Consider the following 18687-nt stretch of genomic DNA (forward strand, 5'->3'; position numbering starts at 1 on the left):
CGCTCAATCAGCTCCGTTGGGCGGGCCACACTGTCCGCATGCCCGACGTGAGACTCCCTAAGAAAGTGCTCCACTCGGAACTCCTACACGGCAAGCAAGTCCCAGGTGGGCAGAGGAAACGTTTCAAGGACACCCTCAAAGCCTCCTTGATAAAGTGCAACATCCCCACTGGCACCTTGGAATCCCTGGCCCAAGACCGCCCAAAATGGAGGAAGAGCATCCAGGAGCGTGGGCAGATACAGCAGGAGCGGTGAGATCAGGGCGAAGGAGCGGTGAGAGAATGTAGAGGGATGTGATCGGGGCCCAGGAGAGGCGAGAGTTCGGGGCCAGAAGAGGCGAGGGCCCAGGGGTAGCATAGGCCAGCCCACACTGTGATATGTGTGCGCACTAGGCCCGTGCAGCAGAGCTGGTCTCCAGTCATCTTGGGTAATCCTTGTCACTGGACCAAGACCTAGCTCTGTCGCTGAGAGCATGCAGAAATCAAGCGCAGACAGCGGAAGGAGCGTGCGGCAAACCAGGCTCCCCACCCACCCTTTCCTTCAACCACTGTCTGCCCCACCTGTGACAGAGACTGTAATTCCCGCATTGGACTGTACAGTCACCTGAGAACTCACTTTTAGAATGGAAGCAAATCTTCCTCGATTCCGAGGGACTGCCTATGATGATGATGATGCATTATGCCTATCTTGGTAAACTATGCAGCAAATTTAAAAGAGTGACAAATTGCATTTATATATTGTCTTATAAATATTTAATGCGCTTCACACTCAATAACTATTTTAAAACATGAGTTTGAATCCACTGAATAGCTTTTGTCAGCTTGATTCATGATAGTACTCTCTCGCTTCTGAATCAGAAGGCCATGAATTTAAGGCTCACTCCAGGACTCGAGAGTAAATAATATATGCGGTCATTTGAATGCATTATGGAGGGAGTGCTGCATTGTAGGGGTGTTGTCTTTCAGATGAGTCATCAAACCAAGGTGCCTGGTCAGGTGGATATGAAGGATAAAGAGCAAGGAGGTCACCCAGTGTCCTGGCCAACATTTATCCCTCAACCAAAAATAGATTTATTGGTCAATCATGTCTTTGTTGTTTCTGGGGTCTTGCTGTGCACAAATTGGTTACCGGGTTTGCCCATGTAACAGTGACTACATTACAAATAATTTATTGGTTTTGTAGTGTTTGGGACATCCCGAGGACATGAATGTGCTATATAAGTGCAAGTTCTTTCTTTATTGATAAAACTAAGAAAGACTTAGTCGATCTCTGGTCTGTGTTGAGTTAGCTATTCTCAGCCGGGGTATTGGTACTGCCCAATCTACGTCGGAAGATTAGCAATAATTTGCCAGAGTTTTTGCTCTCGACTGCTATTCAGCAACCTCTGTCAAAAGTACTTATGTATGAGCAATATCAGATCAATTTAAATGTATCCCCGAATACCTGGCTGACATTCATCGGGGGTGAAGTGCTGAACAACCACAATATTTTCACAAAGAGTGGAAAACTCATTTGCACAAGACACAACTGAATAGATCTGTTCAGTAAACATAAAAACAATAGCCTGGCTTTTGCGGTCAGTGACGAATGAATGGCGCTTGCCATTCAATATGCTTACACTTGCCCACAGAATTTCTGTGGCCTTTTACACTGCCTCTACAGGGCATCTATGTAAACAGGGCAAGCAACGGTGTATCTCCTCAACCATTCAGACTGAAAAATCCTTACTGAGACATACAGTCGAAACCAGGAAGTGCAAGTTAGAATGTTCAATTCAATGTAAAATTATGTACAAAAAGCAAACTAAAAAGAGAAGGAAAGAGAGAGATAAAAGAGACAGAAAAAAAAAAGTAAACGTTTTTATTTTGATTGTAATTTTTTTTTTAAATCTCCAACAATAATTAGTTTCGGGTGGGCGTAGTTTATAAGCCCCCTAACAGTAGCTACATGGTTGGAAGGAGTATAAATCAAGAAATAATGGAGGCTTGTAAAAAAGGAACGGCAATAATCATGGGTGATTTTAACCTTCATGTTGATTGGACAAAGCAAATTGGCCAGGGTAGTCTTGAGGAGGAGTTCATAGAGTGTATCCGGGATAGTTTCCTTGAACAGTATGTTGCGGAACCAACCAGGGAGCAGGTTATCTTGGATCTAGTACTGTGTAATGAGGCAGGATTAATAAATTATCTCACAGTAAAAGATCCTCTAGGAATGAGTGACCATAATATGGTTGAATTTCAAATTCAGTTGGAGGGAAAGAAAGTTGCTTCTCAAACCAGTGTCATAAGCTTAAATAAAGGAGACTACAAAGGTATGGAGGGCAGAGTTGGCTAAAGTAAACTGTGAAAATAGACTAAAGTATGGGACGGTTGATGAGCAGTGGCAGACATTTAAGGAGATATTTCATAACTCACAAGAAAAATATATCCCAATGAGAAGGAAAGGCTGTAAGAGAAGGGATAGCCACCCGTGGCTAACGAAGGAAATAAGAGAGGGTATCAAATTGAAAACAAAGGCATACAATGTGGCCAGAGAATTGGGACATTTTTAAAAGCCAGCAGAGAATGACTAAAAAAATTTTAAAAGAGGGAAGATAGATTATGAACGTAAACTAGGACGAAATATAAAAACAGATTGTAAGAGTTTCTACAGGTACATAAAAAGAAAAAAAAAAAAATGTGGCTAAAGTAAATGTTGGTCCCCTGGAAGATGAGACTGGGGAATTAATAATGGAGAATGGCAGAGACGTTAAACAAATATTTTGTATCGGTCTTCATGGTAGAAGACACTAAAAAACATCCCAATAGTGGATAATCAAGGGACTACAGGGAGGGAGGAACTTAATACTATCACTAATGAAGTAATACTAGGTAAAATATTGGGACGAAAGGCGGACAAGTCCCTGGACCTGATGGCTTACATCCTAGGATCTTAAGAGAAGTGGCTGCAAAGATAGCGGATGCATTGGTTGTAATCTACCAAAATTCCTTCGATTCTGGGGCGGTCCCAGCAGATTGGAAAACCGCAAATGTAACGCCCCTATTTCTTTTAAAAAGAGGCAGACAAAAAGCAGGAAACCGTAGACCAGTTAGCCTAACATCTGTTGTTGGGAAAATGCTGGAGTCCATTATTAAAGAAACAGTGGCGGGACATTTGGAAAAGCATGATTCAATTAAGCAGAGTCAACATGGTTTTATGAAAGGGAAATCATGTTTGACAAATTTGCTGGAGTTCTTTGAGGATGTAACGAGCAGGGTAGATAAGGAGGAACCAGTGGATGTGGTGTATTTGGATTCCCAGAAGGCATTCTATAAGGTGCCACATAAGAGGTTACTGCACAAGATAAAAGCTCACGGGGTTGAGGGTAATATATTAGCATGGATAGAGGATTGGCTAACTAATAGAAAACAGAGTTGAGATAAATGGGTCATTTTACGGTTAGCCAACAGTGACTAGTGGGGTGCCGCAGGGATTGGTGCTGGGTCCTCAACTATTTACAATCTATATTAATGACTTGGATGAAGGGACTGAGTGTAATGTAGCCAAGTTTGCTGGTGATAAAGATGGGTGGGAAAGCAAATTGTGAGGATGACACAAAAAATCGGCAAAGGGATATAGGCAGACTAAGTGAGTGGGCAAAAATTTGGCAGATGGAGTATAATATGGGAAAATGTGAGGTTATCCACTTTGGTAGAAATAATAGAAAAGCAAATTATAATTTAAATGGAGAAAAATTGCAAAGTGCTGCAGTACAGAGAGACCTGGGGGTCCTTGTGCATGAAACACAAAAAGTTAGTATACAGGTACAGCAAGTAATCAGGAAGGCAAATGGAATGTTGGCCTTTATTGCAAGGACGATAGAGTATAAAAGCAGAGAAGTCCTGCTACAACTGTACAGGGTATTGGTGAGGCTACACCTGGAGTACAGCGTACAGTTTTGGTCTCTGTATTTAAGGAAGGATATACTTGCATTGGAGGCTGTTCAGAGAAGGTTCACTCGGTCGATTCCGGAGATGAGGGGGTTGACTTATGAGGATAGGATGAGCCTATACACATTGGAGTTCAGAAGAGTGAAAGGTGATCTTATTTGAAACTTATAAAGATAATGAGGGGGCTTGACAAGGTGGATGGATGCAGAGAGGATATTTCCACTCATAGGGGAAACTAAAACTAGGGGCCGCTCATTTAAAATTGAGAGGATGAGCAATTTCTTCTCTCAGAGGGTTGTAAATCTGTGGAATTCTCTGCCCCAGAGAGCTGTGGAGGCTGGGTCATTGAAGATATTTAAGGCGGAGATAGACAGATCTTTGTGCAATAAGGGAGTCAAAGGTTATGGGGAGCGGGCAGGGAAGTGGAGCTGAGTCCATGATCAGATGAGCCATGATCTTATTAAATGGTGGAACTGGCTCGTGGGGCCAAATGGCCAACTCCTGCTCCTATTTCTTATGTTCCTATAAAAGTAAATTTTCAGTGCCAGAGAGGTTGTTTGCCAGTAATTAAGACTTATCATTCACTTACACTTAAATGAACAATCACTAACTTTTTCTGACATGTTAAATGGGTATCTAGCAAGTACCACAACTTTCATGTGTTTGAATGAGGTATTGGTACAGTGAAGCTTGTGGAAGAGCAGGGCAAATCGGACAGGAATTTCCTGATTTCCATGTTTAACTGCATATGTGTAACGCCGGAGGTTGCTGTCCAATTCACACCTTAATAACGGTGAGCGCTGAAAGCCTCACCGTTATTTTTACCACAAAATCTGGCCAATACAATGGGGGCAATTTTCAATCTACCGCTGGAGTTTAAATGGGTGTCTGATCCATATAGCCAGTTTTATGCTCCAGCGGTAAGTTGAAGATTACTCACAATATTTAACGGCTATGTCTGTTATGCTCACATTTCCATGTTTATTCTTTGATTAACTTAAAAACTAAAAAAGAAAACCCACATCTTGAAATACTCCCCTGCATTTCACCTTTTGAAATGTGCTTTTATTTGTTTGCTTCTACACAGGAAACAGTTTTCACTCTGCCAACTGGTAAGATGTGGATCATGTGATTAAGAAATAATGTAGAAAATCAATCTTTCAAATGTTGTAATTTAGTTAACAGTTGCAAAATACATAAAAAAGACAAAAACATAAAATCAATGAGGCCCATTGAAGTGCATCCCACTGAACAACTCCAATGGCTTGGTTCTACAACTCCATCTGGCAGATTATTCCAAACATTTATCATCGAGTAAAGAAGCTCCTACTAATATCGGTTTTAAATTTACTTTACTTTGATTTAAATTTATGCCTTCTGGTCTTACTTTCCTGGAATACTCTGAACATTCTGGGTTTATCATCCATGCACCATTTAATATTTTAAGTGAATGTCCTGTGATGAGACTCACAATAAATCATACAAGGACAGAAACCATTACATCATTTTATGCACAATATATTATTCTGGTGGTAAGATCCCTTTTATGGCCACAGTCTAATTATTGTTAAGTAAACAAAGTCTGGGTCAATTAAAATATTGTTGTTTAGTGAGGGAACTGTAGAGTAAGGCAAAAAAAGTAATTGCTCTTCAAACTACAAGTCAGAACCTAAAATTAATTGTTTGGGCTTCCATTTTAAGCTTGATTAGATTATTTTTAAGTCCTATGCTACAAACATGCTGACTCTTGTGATAAGTAATTTTCCGTTGGTAAAGGAGTATCTCTTTATATTCCAAATTATTGGTTTTCTTTCCCTTTTTTTTTTAAAAAAGATTCTTGGAAAAAAATTGCATTTGAGCTAATCACGTGTAAAACATTTGCCTAGAACAAATTTGCATACAATTGAATAGGATAGAGAACTGTAATGTTGCTGACAGAAAGTGCAGACAAATGTATCAAATTTTGTTTGATTACGCTCCCGTGAAGTACCTTGGGATGTTTTACTAAGTTAAAGGCACTATATAAATACAAGTTGTTGTGTTATCAGTAGTTGAACAAATAAAAAATTTTCTTTTTTAATTATATGGTATTTTAGGCACAGACAGGGAGTGCACACAGATGCAATTTTTAAAATATATCATAAGTAATGGAAATGAATGGAATATATAGCAATTTATTTATTAATTTTCTAAGGAGCAAACTAGCAACTCTACACCAAAACAACATTATCCAGCTAACAATGCTTGTTTACTTTAGCATCGTTATAAAACATGGTTAGGTTTATTTTTCAAATGTTGTTATGTAGCTTTTCTTTCCGCGTGTAGATTTTGATGACGTGGCGGGGCGGGGGGGGGGAGGGGGGGGGGATGGGGGCAGTGCTGTGTGGTGGGGTCAGGTTGGTGGAGGACCTTTGTCTTACGGATGTTTAGTGTAAGGCCCATGTTTTCGTACGCCTCGGTGAAGATGTTGACGATGGTTTGAAGTTCCGCCTCTGAATGTGCGCAGATGCAAGCGTCGTCCGCATACTGTAGTTCGATGACAGAGGATGGGACGACCTTGGATCTAGCCTGAAGGCGACAAAGGGTGAACAAGTTCCCATTGGTTCTATAGTTTAGTTCCACTCCAGCGGGGAGCTTGTTGAGAGTGAATGGAGCATTGCAGCGAGGAAGATCGAGAAGAGTGTTGGCACGAGGATGCAGTCCTGCTTGACCCCAGTCCGGATGTGGATTGGGTCTGTGGAATGATAAAAGTGCAACATCCCCACCGACACCTGGGAATCCCTGGCCCTAGACTGCCCTAAGTGGAGGAAGAGCAGCCGGGAGGGCGCTGAGCACCTAGAGTCCCGTCGCCGAGAACATGCAAAAAAACAAGCGCAGACAGCAGAAGGATAGTACAGCAAACCAGACTCCCCACCCACCCTTTCCTTCAACCACTGTCTGTCCCACCTGTGACAGAAACTGTAATTTCCGTATTGGACTGTAGTCACCTGAGAACTCACTTTTAGAGTGGAAGCAAGTCTTCCTCAATTTCGAGGGACTGCCTATGATGATGTTTCTAGAAACTTTGCAGCATTGCACTTAACGTTCCCGCTAAGCTGCAAGGCTGCACAGCGGACTGGAGGTCCCGTGCAGGCCACTCACTGGCATTACAACTGAAATAACCACGCATGCGCAAAAAATTGAATGGGCCATGCCACAGCCAGTTAATGGGCTCGCACACCCCAAAAACATTACAGGGAACATTGATTATAGTCCTCCAGATATTTATGTTAAAATGAAGAGAAGCATTTGGAAAGCAGAAAAAACATTTCAATATTCAGATGAGTTAAAGCAGCTAATCTACTCATTTACTTTGAACCTGTAAATTTTACTATTTTTAAATAAATCCAATTTAATCTAACATTTGCCAAAGGATGCCCTGTCCAATTTGAGCTAATAACTTGCTATAGAATATTTCTATTACTTGTAATTTTAATGCAACATCTTAAGACTTTTCTCTATAGTTGGAAACTCCAAAAATTGTAAAGCTATCAGAAAAATTTATAATCCAGTGGATTAGCTGTTGTAATGAAAATTAAAGTTTTCTAATTGTTAAATAATCACTTTCCATGAGCCAGCCCCACCCTTGCAATTCAAACTTCTACAATACCATTGTCATCAGATCGGGCAAGAAATGGCACCCTCTGAAAAACTGAAGTGTGAAGTTCAACTGGTTAGAACCAATAGACCTCAATATAAAAATCAGATCAGTTTAACGTGGTTGAGGTGACTAGCATAGATGCATTTAAGGGGAAGCTAGATAAGTACTAGAAGGATATGCTGATAGGGTGAAATGAAGTAGTGGAAGGGGGCACGTGTAGAACATAAACTAGTTGGGCTAAATGGCCTGTTTCTGTCGTGCAAATTCTATGTAACTCTTCAATGACTGAAGCATCATTTGTACATTAAATCCACAAATTTCCCAGTCTCAAATGGGAAGGCAGGCAAGTGCAGAGTGCAATTCCATCCAGCATCAAACAAGCAAATAGTGAAGATGCCTGTACGATAGGCTGCTTCCACTCACATTCAGGGAAAGGAGATAGAAACAGGCAAAATGTCTTTTTTCCCCCCTTAATTTGCATTTTGGGGATTAACTTCCTCTGCATGCAATTTGTATGCACATAGTATATTTTAAATGAAATCACAACCGTCAAAATAGCAGAGACAGATATTTAATGCAAATAACTTTACTTATACACTAAAAAATGAATGCTAGTTAGTTTTATTTTCATGAGGCACAGTTAAAATCTATTGCACACTGCCATATTTTACATCCAATGTAAGAAGCAGTGGTACATGGAAGGATCAAACACCAGCTGATACACAAACCAAAAATAGTTACAAAATTAAGATACACGTCTTGTTGCAATTTGTCACAATAAAATTAATACTTCAGGGACCATTCAACACTGTCACATGACTCCAAATATAAAACTGTTCTTCAAATTCCCTTCCCCTAAATAATCATTCGAAATATTGATTTTAATTATTTTGCTCCATTTTTTCATTTGATTTTCTCCATCCCTCTTAAACTTACTTACCTTGCCTAATGAGGTCTCCTAATCATTGGCACTATTGATCTCTCGCTTTTCCTACTTGATCTCTGGCCTTCCGTGTCTCTTTATCTTTGTTCAATTCTGTCACCATTGATTTCTTTAATATTTTCGGTAGGCTGTCCTTCAAGGCATCACTCTAGCTTTTTACCTCCTTCTCCATAATCGCCCTTCAAGGTCTCTGATTAACCACCTGTATCCTTCAGTGTTTTCCACCTCCTACTTAAGTTTCTGTTTTACAGAAACCCCACCTTTTTCCTTCCCACCTGAGAAGTGTCAGTCACTGCAGACATCTCTTGAGCATGACAATGCAGGATCAGCAGCTCTAAAGCTGGTCCTCTCAGACATGGATATGGCATTGTGGCAGGAGACTCTAAATAAGAAGTACAAAATTTGTCTGCATTTTCTTCACATTAACAAAATTCCAAGTTTATCTTACAGTACATTCATCTAAATTAGTACATTTGGCTTATAAGTTAATGATGAAATCAACTATTCTGGCCTTTCTCTAGGGAGCTTTACAATTGTTTCTTCACCAATTTGCACCAATAAATTCCTAGATACTTGCAGGTTGTTGGATTGGGAAAAAATAATTTCTTCCCAATTCTGACCTGGAACAAAGGCAATTTTCCCCATTCATAGTGTTTCTCGGAATACACGTCCGCATCATTAAAGTGATATCATCACACACAATGCGTTTTGAAGTAGGACACGCATGCATCTTGGGTCCTGAATTTCAACACCAAATTCTGGACAAGGACAATTTAATGCAAGTTCCTGAGACACTTGGTCACCAACACTTATCAATTGGAAGGATGATACTTCAACATTTAACTCTTGGATCTCAATAGCCTTTTTAAAAATCAGGTCAAGAAGTTTTGTGTGTTATAGGACCAGTATTTCTGGACAAAGAGAAAGTGGTAAAGATAATACGACACAGATAATAACTTCACCTCATACATGTAAATTGTGGCATCAACATTTTACGACTGTACAATTTATCTTGTTTGTTAGTAGGGGCTCAAGTTTCGGCCTGATTTGCTCCTATTTTTTTTGAGCAACTGGTTTAGAATGGAGCATCTTAGAAATTGCAATTCTCGGCATTTAGTTTGCTCCAGTTCTAGCGAGTTAGAATAGTTCCATTTTAGAACAATTTTTTTTCCAAAAAGGGGGCATGTCCAACTTTTTAGGCAGCGAGAATGGAGTAAGTGTAGATTTTTGTATGCTCAGAAAAACCTTGCCTACACTTATAAATCAGGCGTAGGGAACGAGAGATGGCGGGGGCGTTTCCAAACATGAAACACTTCACTTTTACAAATAAAGAGCCATCATCAATAATAAATGATAAATAAATCAATAAATCAACCAATAAATCAATCAAAAAAGATTACAAATTAAAATTAATTTTTTTTAAAAAAAATCAATAAATAAATAAAAAATTAAGTTTCTACTCACCGATTGCAGCACCGGGAGCCCTCCAACAGCGTGCTGGGACGGGGCCCCTCTCCCAGTGTCTTTCTCTCTCCGTCAGTGTCTTGGTCTTTCTGACAGGGAGAGGAAGGGGGGGCAGAGAGGGGAGAGGAAGGGGGGGGAGAGGAGGGGGGGAAGGAGGGAGAGGAGGGGTGGGGAGGGATAAAGGAGAGGGAGGCTGAGCGGGCCCTGCCGACGATGACACAGATGCCTGGCTACCAAAGATTTTGGGTGGGGCCCGCCCCCAGCAAGATGCCGGGGGGGGTGGGGGGGAGGGACGGAGGAGGAGGGGGAATGGCTGAATGGGAGGGAGGGAGGGAGGGAGCGGGAACTCGCGTGGGCGCAGCAGGAACAGGTAGGTGCGCATCTTTTTTAACGGGGGGGGGGGGGAACGGGAACTGAACGGGAGGGGGAAAGAGGGAGCTGAATGGGAGGGAGGCCAGAGTCCAATCTTCGCCCAGGGAGCCCATTCGGCCAGGGCTAGGGGCAGCGTGCTTTGGGCCCCTCCCACACAGCCTCGGGGGCGAGGAGCTACTGCACATGTGCGCACTCTCTAGCGCGCATGTGCAGAGGTCCCGGCACTGTTTTCAGCACCGGGACCTGGCTCCGCCCCCGACCCCTTGTGCTGCGCCACACCGAGCACCAAGACGTCCTGATGAGCTCACAGAAACACAAGGTAAGTTTTCGGCGCCCTTTTTATTCCAGAAAATCGGCGCATCTTATGGAGGTGCGCCGTTCTTAGAGAGCGGAAACTTGGGCCCCAGGAACTTTAGAAATGATCTACCAAAGATTTCATCTCATCCTCCTCACCCACAACATTGGCCCAGAAATCCCGGCCAGCTACTTCCCACGGGCGATCAAGGGAAAAAGTTAAAAAAGATGCGCACCTACCTGTTCCTGCTGCGCCCACACGAGTTCCCGGTTCTGAGGCCTCCACTGACTGCGCGTCGGAACGCGTGCACGTCTGGAGTCACATGGCTCTGGGTAACCAATCCAGGTAAAGTATGTTCTCATTCATAATAATGGAAACTCCCTAAGTTGGAGTTCCCATTATTATTATGAGTGAGAACACCACCCCTCCCCCCCAAACACACAAAACTGTAATAAAAAAGAATACACCACATATTTTTATTAATTTAAATTAGTTATTTATGTACTATTAAAAAAAGTTCCAATTTTTAAAAAAAACTTTTTTTAGTTATGATTTAAAATAAACTCACCGTAGTGGGGAGGGTTTTTAAACAATAAAATTATTTTTAAATTTTATTTTATAATGTTTGTGTATTTTAAAACTCTTACGCCTGTAAAAGTAGGCTATGAGCCTCCTTTTATCAAGACATCAGTTTTCAGGATATCTGCTGGGCAAGATATGGGTAAATATCACAATCTTGCCCATGTGAATGTCCTGGCTGCCAAGATGCACAAGATCTGTCAAGCTCCAGCTTGACAGGTCGGAAAAGCTGGTTTTCAGTGCATGCGTAATGTGCGCTGAAAACCAGCTTTTGCAATGTCTTCCCAAGTCTGTACACACTCCGTACGGACCCGGGAGGCAGGAATTTCTGGGCCAGTGTCTTTTAACCTGCAGCTTATGATAATGTCATCAGTAAGAACAAAGGTGAGAACCGTTATTCACCCAAAGTCACCTCAGAATTTCCCAGCACCTCCTTATAGAAACATAGAATATAAGTGCAGGAGTAGGCCATTCGGCCTCTCGAGCCTGCACCATCATTCAATATGATCATGGCTGATCATTCACCTCAGTACCCCTTTCCCGCTTTCTCTCCATACCCCTTGATCCCTTTAGCCGTAAGGGCCATATCTAACTCCCTCTTGAATATATCCAATGAACTAGCATCAATGACTCTCTGCGGCAGGGAATTCCACAGGTTAACAACTCTGAGTGAAGAAGTTTCTTCTCATCTCAGTCCTAAATGACCTACCCTCTATCCTAAGACTGTGTCCCCTAGTTCTGGACTTCCCCAACATCGGGAACATTCTTCCCGCATCTAACCTGTCCCGTCCCGTCAGAATCTTATATGTTTCTATGAGATCCTCTCTCATCCTTCTAAACTCCAGTGTATAAAGGCCCAGGTGATCCAGTCTCTCCTCATATATGTCAGTCCAGCCATCCCTGAAATCAGTCTGGTGAACCTTCGCTGCACTTCCTCAATAGCAAGAACGTCCTTCCTCAGATTAGGAGACCAAAACTGAACACAATATTCCAGGTGAGGTCTCACCAAGGCCTTGTACAATTGCAGTAAGACCTCCCTGCTCCTATACTTAAATCCCCTAGCTATGAAGGCCAACATGCCATTTGCCTTCTTCACCGCCTGCTGTACCTGCATGCCAACTTTCAATGACTGGTGAACCAAGACACCTAGGTCTCGTTGCACCTCCCCTTTTCCTAATCTGCCACCATTCAGATAATATTCTGCCTTTGTGTTTTTGCCACCAAAGTGGATAACCTCACATTTACCCACATTATACTGCATCTGCCATGCATTTGCCCACTCACCTAACCTGTCCAAATCGCCCTGCAGCCTCTTAGCATCCTCTTCACAGCTCACTCCACCACCCAGTTTAGTATCATCTGCAAACTTGGAGATATTACACTCAATTCCTGCATCCAAATCATTAATGTATATTGTATTCATTATCCATTCCTCCATGATCTTCCACCCCATGTCCAATATGAAGACATGTCACATGTAGAGTTGCATTTCAATCTATCCAATCGTAGCCGGAGAATCACCTGCAATAGCTTTTCTTCCCGTTCCTGCATAGTTATCTCTGGAGTCCGCTCCTATTTCTTATCTACACGCTAACCCTCATGACATCATCCAAAGAAATTACATTAGGTACCACATGTACGCTGATGACACACAGCTCTACCTCACCACCACCTCATTCAACCCCTCTCCTGCCATTGATCTCCAGTGTGCCAGCGCAGCCTTCGGCTGCCTGAGGAAGGGAGTGTTCAAAGATCAGGCCCTCAAATCTGGCACCAAGCTTATGGTCTACAGGGCTGTAGTGATACCTGCCCTCCTGTATGGCTCAGAGATGTGGACCATATACAGTAGACACCTCAAATTGCTGGAGAAATACCACCAATGATGCCTCCACAAGATCCTGCAAATCCCCTGGGAGGGCAGACGCACCAACGTCAGTGTTCTGGATCAGGCCAACATCCCCAGCATTGAAGCTCCATTGGGCGGGCCACATTGTTCACATGCCCGACACAAGACTCCCAAAGCAAGCGCTCTACTCGGAACTTCTACACGACAAGCGAGCCCCAGGTGGGCAGAGGAAACGTTTCAAGGACACCCTCACTGATTAAGTGCAACATCCCCACCAACACCTGGAGTCCCTGGCCAAAGACCGCTCTAAGTAGAGGAAAAGCATCCGGGAGGGCGCTGAGCACCTCGAGTCTCGTTGCCGAGAGCATGCAGAAAACAAGCGCAGGCAGCGGAAGGCAAACCAGACTCCTCACTCACCCTTTCCTCCAACGACTGTCTGTCTGTCCCACCTGTGACAGAGACTGTAATTCCCATACTGGAATGTTCAGTCACCTGAGAACTCACTTTTAGAGTGGAAGCAAGACTTCCTCGATTTCAAGGGACTGCCTCTGATAATGATACTGATTTGTCATGTTGATTGTCCTACATCCAGTACTGGATGATCAGAAATGTCCTCCAACTAAATATTAGGAAGACCAAAGCCAGTGTCTTTGATGCCCATTGCAAACTCCATTCCCTAGCCATCAACTCCATCCCTCTTCCTGGCCACTTTCGGGGACTGAACCAGATCGTTCGCAACCTTGATGTCCTACTTGACCACGAGCTGAGATTCCAACCTCATATCCGCACCATCACCAAGACCGCCTACTTCCATCTCAGTAACAATGCCTGACTCCGTCCCTGCCTCAGCCCATTCATTGCTTTTTTACCTCTAGCAAGTACAGCAGGCGGTGAAGACGGCAAATGGCATGTTGGCCTTCATAGCGAGAGGAACTGAGTATAGGAGCAGGGAGGTCTTACTGCAGTTGTACAGGGCCTTGGTGAGGACACACCTTGAATATTGTGTGCAGTTTTGGTCTCCTAATCTGAGGAAGGACATTCTTGCTATTGAGGGAGTGCAGCGAAGGTTCACCAGACTGATTCCCGGGATGGCAGGACTGACATATGAAGAAAGACTGGATCGACTAGGCTTATATTCACTGGAATTTAGAAGAATGAGAGGGGAGCTCATAGAAACATATAGAATTCTGACGGGATTGGACAGGTTAGATGCAGGAAGAATGTTCCCAATGTTAGGGATGTCCAGAACCAGGGGTCACAGTCTAAGGATAAGGGGTAAGCCATTTAGGACCAAGATGAGGAGAAACTGCTTCACTCAGAGAGTTGTGAATCTGTGGAATTCTCTACCACAGAAAGTTGTTGAGGCCAGTTCGTTAGATATATTAAAAAGGGAGTTAGATGTGGTCCTTTCGGCTAAAGGGATCAAGGGGTATGGAGAGAAAGCAGGAATGGGGTACTGAAGTTGCATGATCAGCCATGATCATATTGGATGGTGGTGCAGGCTCAAGGAGCCGAATGGCCTACTCCTGCACCTATTTTCTATGTTTCTATTTCCTAACTCACACTAAGTCCCGTTCACCCATCACCCCTGTGCTTGCTGATCTACATTGGCTGCCTGTCCGGCAATGCCTCAATTTGAAAATTTTCATCCTTGTTTTTAAATCCCTCCATGGCCTCGCCCCTCCCCATCTCTGTCCCCTCCTACAGCCCTACAACCCTCCGCGATCTCCACACTCCTTTAATTCTGGCCTCTTGGCAATCCCTGATTTTAATCACTGCACCATTGTCGACCGTGTCTTCAGCTGTGTAGGCTCAAAGCCCTGGAATTCCCTCTCTGCCTCTCTCCTCCTTTAAGATGCTCCTTAAAACCTACTTCTTTGACCAAGCTTTTGTTCACTTGTCTCAATATTTTGTTATGTGGCTAGGAAAACACTCCTGTGAAGCGCCTTGGGACCTTTTACTACATTAAAAGTGCTATATAAATGCAAGTTACTGTTGTTGTTGCCATCAATTTAGAATGGGGCCTTACTTTCACGAAGTCACCAACATTGAAGCAAATTGGGCATTTTTTGTCATATTGTTTCTTTTGAGCGTTATGTGCCACAGATAAGTGGTCTGATAGGCATCTTCCAACATCGTCTTCAGGCAGGCCTTGTAGGAACCACAACTAAATTCCCTTAAATAACTGATTATATTTACATTGTACCTCCAATTTGTTGCGGAGCAAATGTAGCCAAGGGTACATTTGGTATTACGGTATTACTCTGAATTTATGCATGGGTTTCTGTTTGGAACGTGTCTCTGAGGAGCTTTCTTTTCACTCTGGGACAGTCAGCATCTGATATTAAATTGTACCTGTTCATTCAGACCAATTTACTGAATTAAATCATAATCTAACATGAAAGGCACTGACAAATTCTCAATTAATAGTCAGTCCTGACTTAATTTTTATGTTAAGTACCCGAGTAGGTCTTGCAATTAGAGAATTTGCCTTGCTATAGGCATTTCCCTCAACTGAAATGGGCGCTAATCACATATTTTAAAACCTCTAGCTGGTCCTGTTCATTTAAGGGGTAATAAAAGACTTGGATTTATATAGCGCCTTTCACGACCACCAGACATCTCAAAGTGCTTTACAGCCAATGAAGTACTTTTGGAGTGTAGTCACTGTTGTAATGTAGGAAATGCAGCAGCCAATTTGCGCACAGCAAGCTCCCACAAACAGCAATGTGATACCAGATAATCTGTTTTTTTGTTATGTTGATTGAGGGATAAATATCGGCCAGGACACCGAGGATGACTCCCTTTGCTCTTCTTCGAAATAGTGCCGTGGGATCTTTTACAGCCAATTGAGAGAGCAGACAGGGCCCCGGTTTAACGTCTCATCCAAAAGATGGTGATGGCAGCCACCACAGAGCAAGTTTAATAATGTTATTTTGCTGATTGGTTTGGAAAAGATTCTGTCTCTTATTGCCAGCTCTTAATTGAGCTCGTGGGCAAAAGAATGCATAACCCTCAAGTATGCAGAAACTACATCTCCCGTAATTGAGTTATCCCCATGTTAATTAAATTAATTGGTGTTTTGCAACAACTTATGCAACCTGTTTCTAGCATCAGAAACTGGTATTGGAAGTATGTAACCTCTACCCACAACAGAGAAGTATGTCGACTCATGCATTTTGACAGTTTCCAGCTGCCCTCCTACTGTCAACATACAGAATTTTGTCCCCAAGATTGCCAATTGCTGTTTGTGGTTCTGCCAAGCTAGGGTATTGCAGAGTCACTTATTTCTGACGAACTTCCAGAATAGAAGTATAATTGGAAGTATTTCACAGTTCGTGTGTCATAAATCTTTTGAGCAACACACGACAAAGATGTTCCCATTCATCTGTCTGCATCACTGTGGGCAGAAAATTCTGGGCTGTGTAACAGCATCAAAAACCTAAGATAACATCTGTCACCAAAGGGAGTAGGAACGACGACCATGATTACGATGGATCATTTGCTAAAACAAGTAGTTTTTTTTGTCTACTCAGATGGACTCATTACAAAGGTTGGTGGGTGCTCAGAAAACATCAAGCATCAAACATCAATTGCATCAGGAAATTGAAACGGCTGGTTACCATCTGGAAGTCAAAAGTGATAACAATGCAAGTGAAGTTAAGGCTTCATCAGTGTCTTATAGTCATCCTTTATGGCAGTGAAGCATGGACATTTAAGGTGGAAGATATACAAAAGATTCCCCGTTTTAAAATGTGTTCTACTTGTAGAAGACATTGGGTAACAATGACAGAATGAGAACTTTAATACAAGAACAAGGCTGGTGAATATAACTGAGACACCACAGCTAGAATACTTCTGGATGTTGATAGAGTGGCTACAGATGGATTGCCATTCAGTGACTCCAAAAGTCATGCAAGATAAATGCAAGTGATAGATTAAACTCTCAGAAACTGCAGAAGAGAGACATGGGAAAGACTCAAGAGTAGAGACAATACAGAGAGAGGAATGGTACCAGGCTACTATGGGAATTCAATAACAAAGCTGGATGAGAAATGGTGACAAGAACTTCAACACTCATATATATATATAAATACAACAACTAAAGTAGCATGAAATACTACTTCAGAGGGACCTGGGTGTCCTTGTACACGAATCATAAGAAAGTTAACATGCAGGTACAGCAAGCAATTAAGAAACCAAATGGTACATTGACCTTTATTACAAGAGGATTTGAGTATAAGAGTAACGACGTCTTACTGCAATTATATAGGGCCCTGGTGAGACCACATCTGGAGTATTGTGTACAGTTTTGGTCTCCTTAGACAAGGAAGGATATATTTGCCATAGAGTGAGTGCAACGAAGGTTCACCAGACTGATTCCTGGGATGGGGAGGATTGTCCTATGAGAAGAGATTTAGCAGACTGGGCCTATATTCTCTAGAGTTTAGAAGAATGAGAGGTGATCTCATTAAAACATACACAATTCTTACAGGACCAGACAGGATAGATGCAGGGAGGCTGTTTCCTCTGGGGAGTCTAGAACCAGAGTCACAGGCTCAGAATAAGGGGTCGGCCATTTAGGACTGAGATGAGGAGAAACTTCTTCACTCAGAGGGTGGTGAATATTTGTAATTCTCTACCCCAGAGGGCTGTGGAAGCTCAGTCTTTGAGTATATTCAAGGCAGAGATCAATAGATTTTTGAATATTAAGGAGATCATGGGATATGGGGACAGTGCAGGAAAGTGGAGTTGAGGTAGAAGATCAGCCATGATCTCACTGAAAGGCGGAACAGGCTAAAGGGGCCGAATTCTTATATTCTTTAACTGTATCACGAGGTTGAGAATTATTAACAGTACTGATGGAATTTTTGTGAATGCTTTTTTTTACAAAAATGTTGTACACTATTTTGATTGGTATGCACATTCATTAGATCCCTTGACGTATCTGAAATTTTGAATAATAAGCCAAATCTTGCTGGTGCAGGGCCATCTCGCAGCGTACGGCATTAGATAGACCTTTTCCTGCACCCTTCAGCTCGAAATTTTTTTTTGCCGTAACTTGTTGGAACTGCGAGCTGATAACAGCATGGTGAGGGCAATGGAGCATCTGGGACCTTATTGAATGGCGGGACTAACAGTTTATCTACTTAACTAATTGGACTTAAGGATTAAGAATGAAACGGAGGAATGATGGAGAAGGAGGGTGAATTAAAGTGGGTGACTGCGTCAAATCAGGTACAGAAAGAGAAATAAAGAAGGGAAATAAAGTTGGATTAAAGAAGAAAGAAAAAAACGAAAAGAAATAAAAATGTTTAATTTCAAATTTTAAAAATCTAAGAATTTACTACTTTTGGGAATGAAACCGAACTGTTTAAATTGTTCCCTTTCTGGGACAGATGGGTTGATTGGCCTTGCATTAACAATTATCACGTCGTTAAAAGGGTACTGATGCTCTTAATTACTCACTCCTATGAAGCGCCTTGGGTTTTTTACTACGTTAAAGGTGCTATATAAATACAAGTTGTTGATGTGGTTGTTGTTGTTAATTACCAGGCCTAACTTACCGCGACGAGTTTCATTGGCAAATAATATTCAAATCCAGCAAGTTCTTAAAAAT

The 18687-nt window shown here is 42.3% G+C and overlaps 1 protein-coding gene across 3 annotated transcripts in view; it reads right to left on the reverse strand.

Annotated features, from left to right (window-relative positions):
• The window catches only part of osbpl9 (oxysterol binding protein-like 9), a 238513-nt gene that overhangs the window by 150849 nt on the left and 68977 nt on the right, over positions 1 to 18687 (reverse strand). The window lies entirely within an intron of this gene.

The sequence above is a fragment of the Pristiophorus japonicus genome, chromosome 8 (assembly GCF_044704955.1).
Source record: "Pristiophorus japonicus isolate sPriJap1 chromosome 8, sPriJap1.hap1, whole genome shotgun sequence".
NCBI classification, from domain to species: Eukaryota; Metazoa; Chordata; class Chondrichthyes; family Pristiophoridae; genus Pristiophorus; species Pristiophorus japonicus.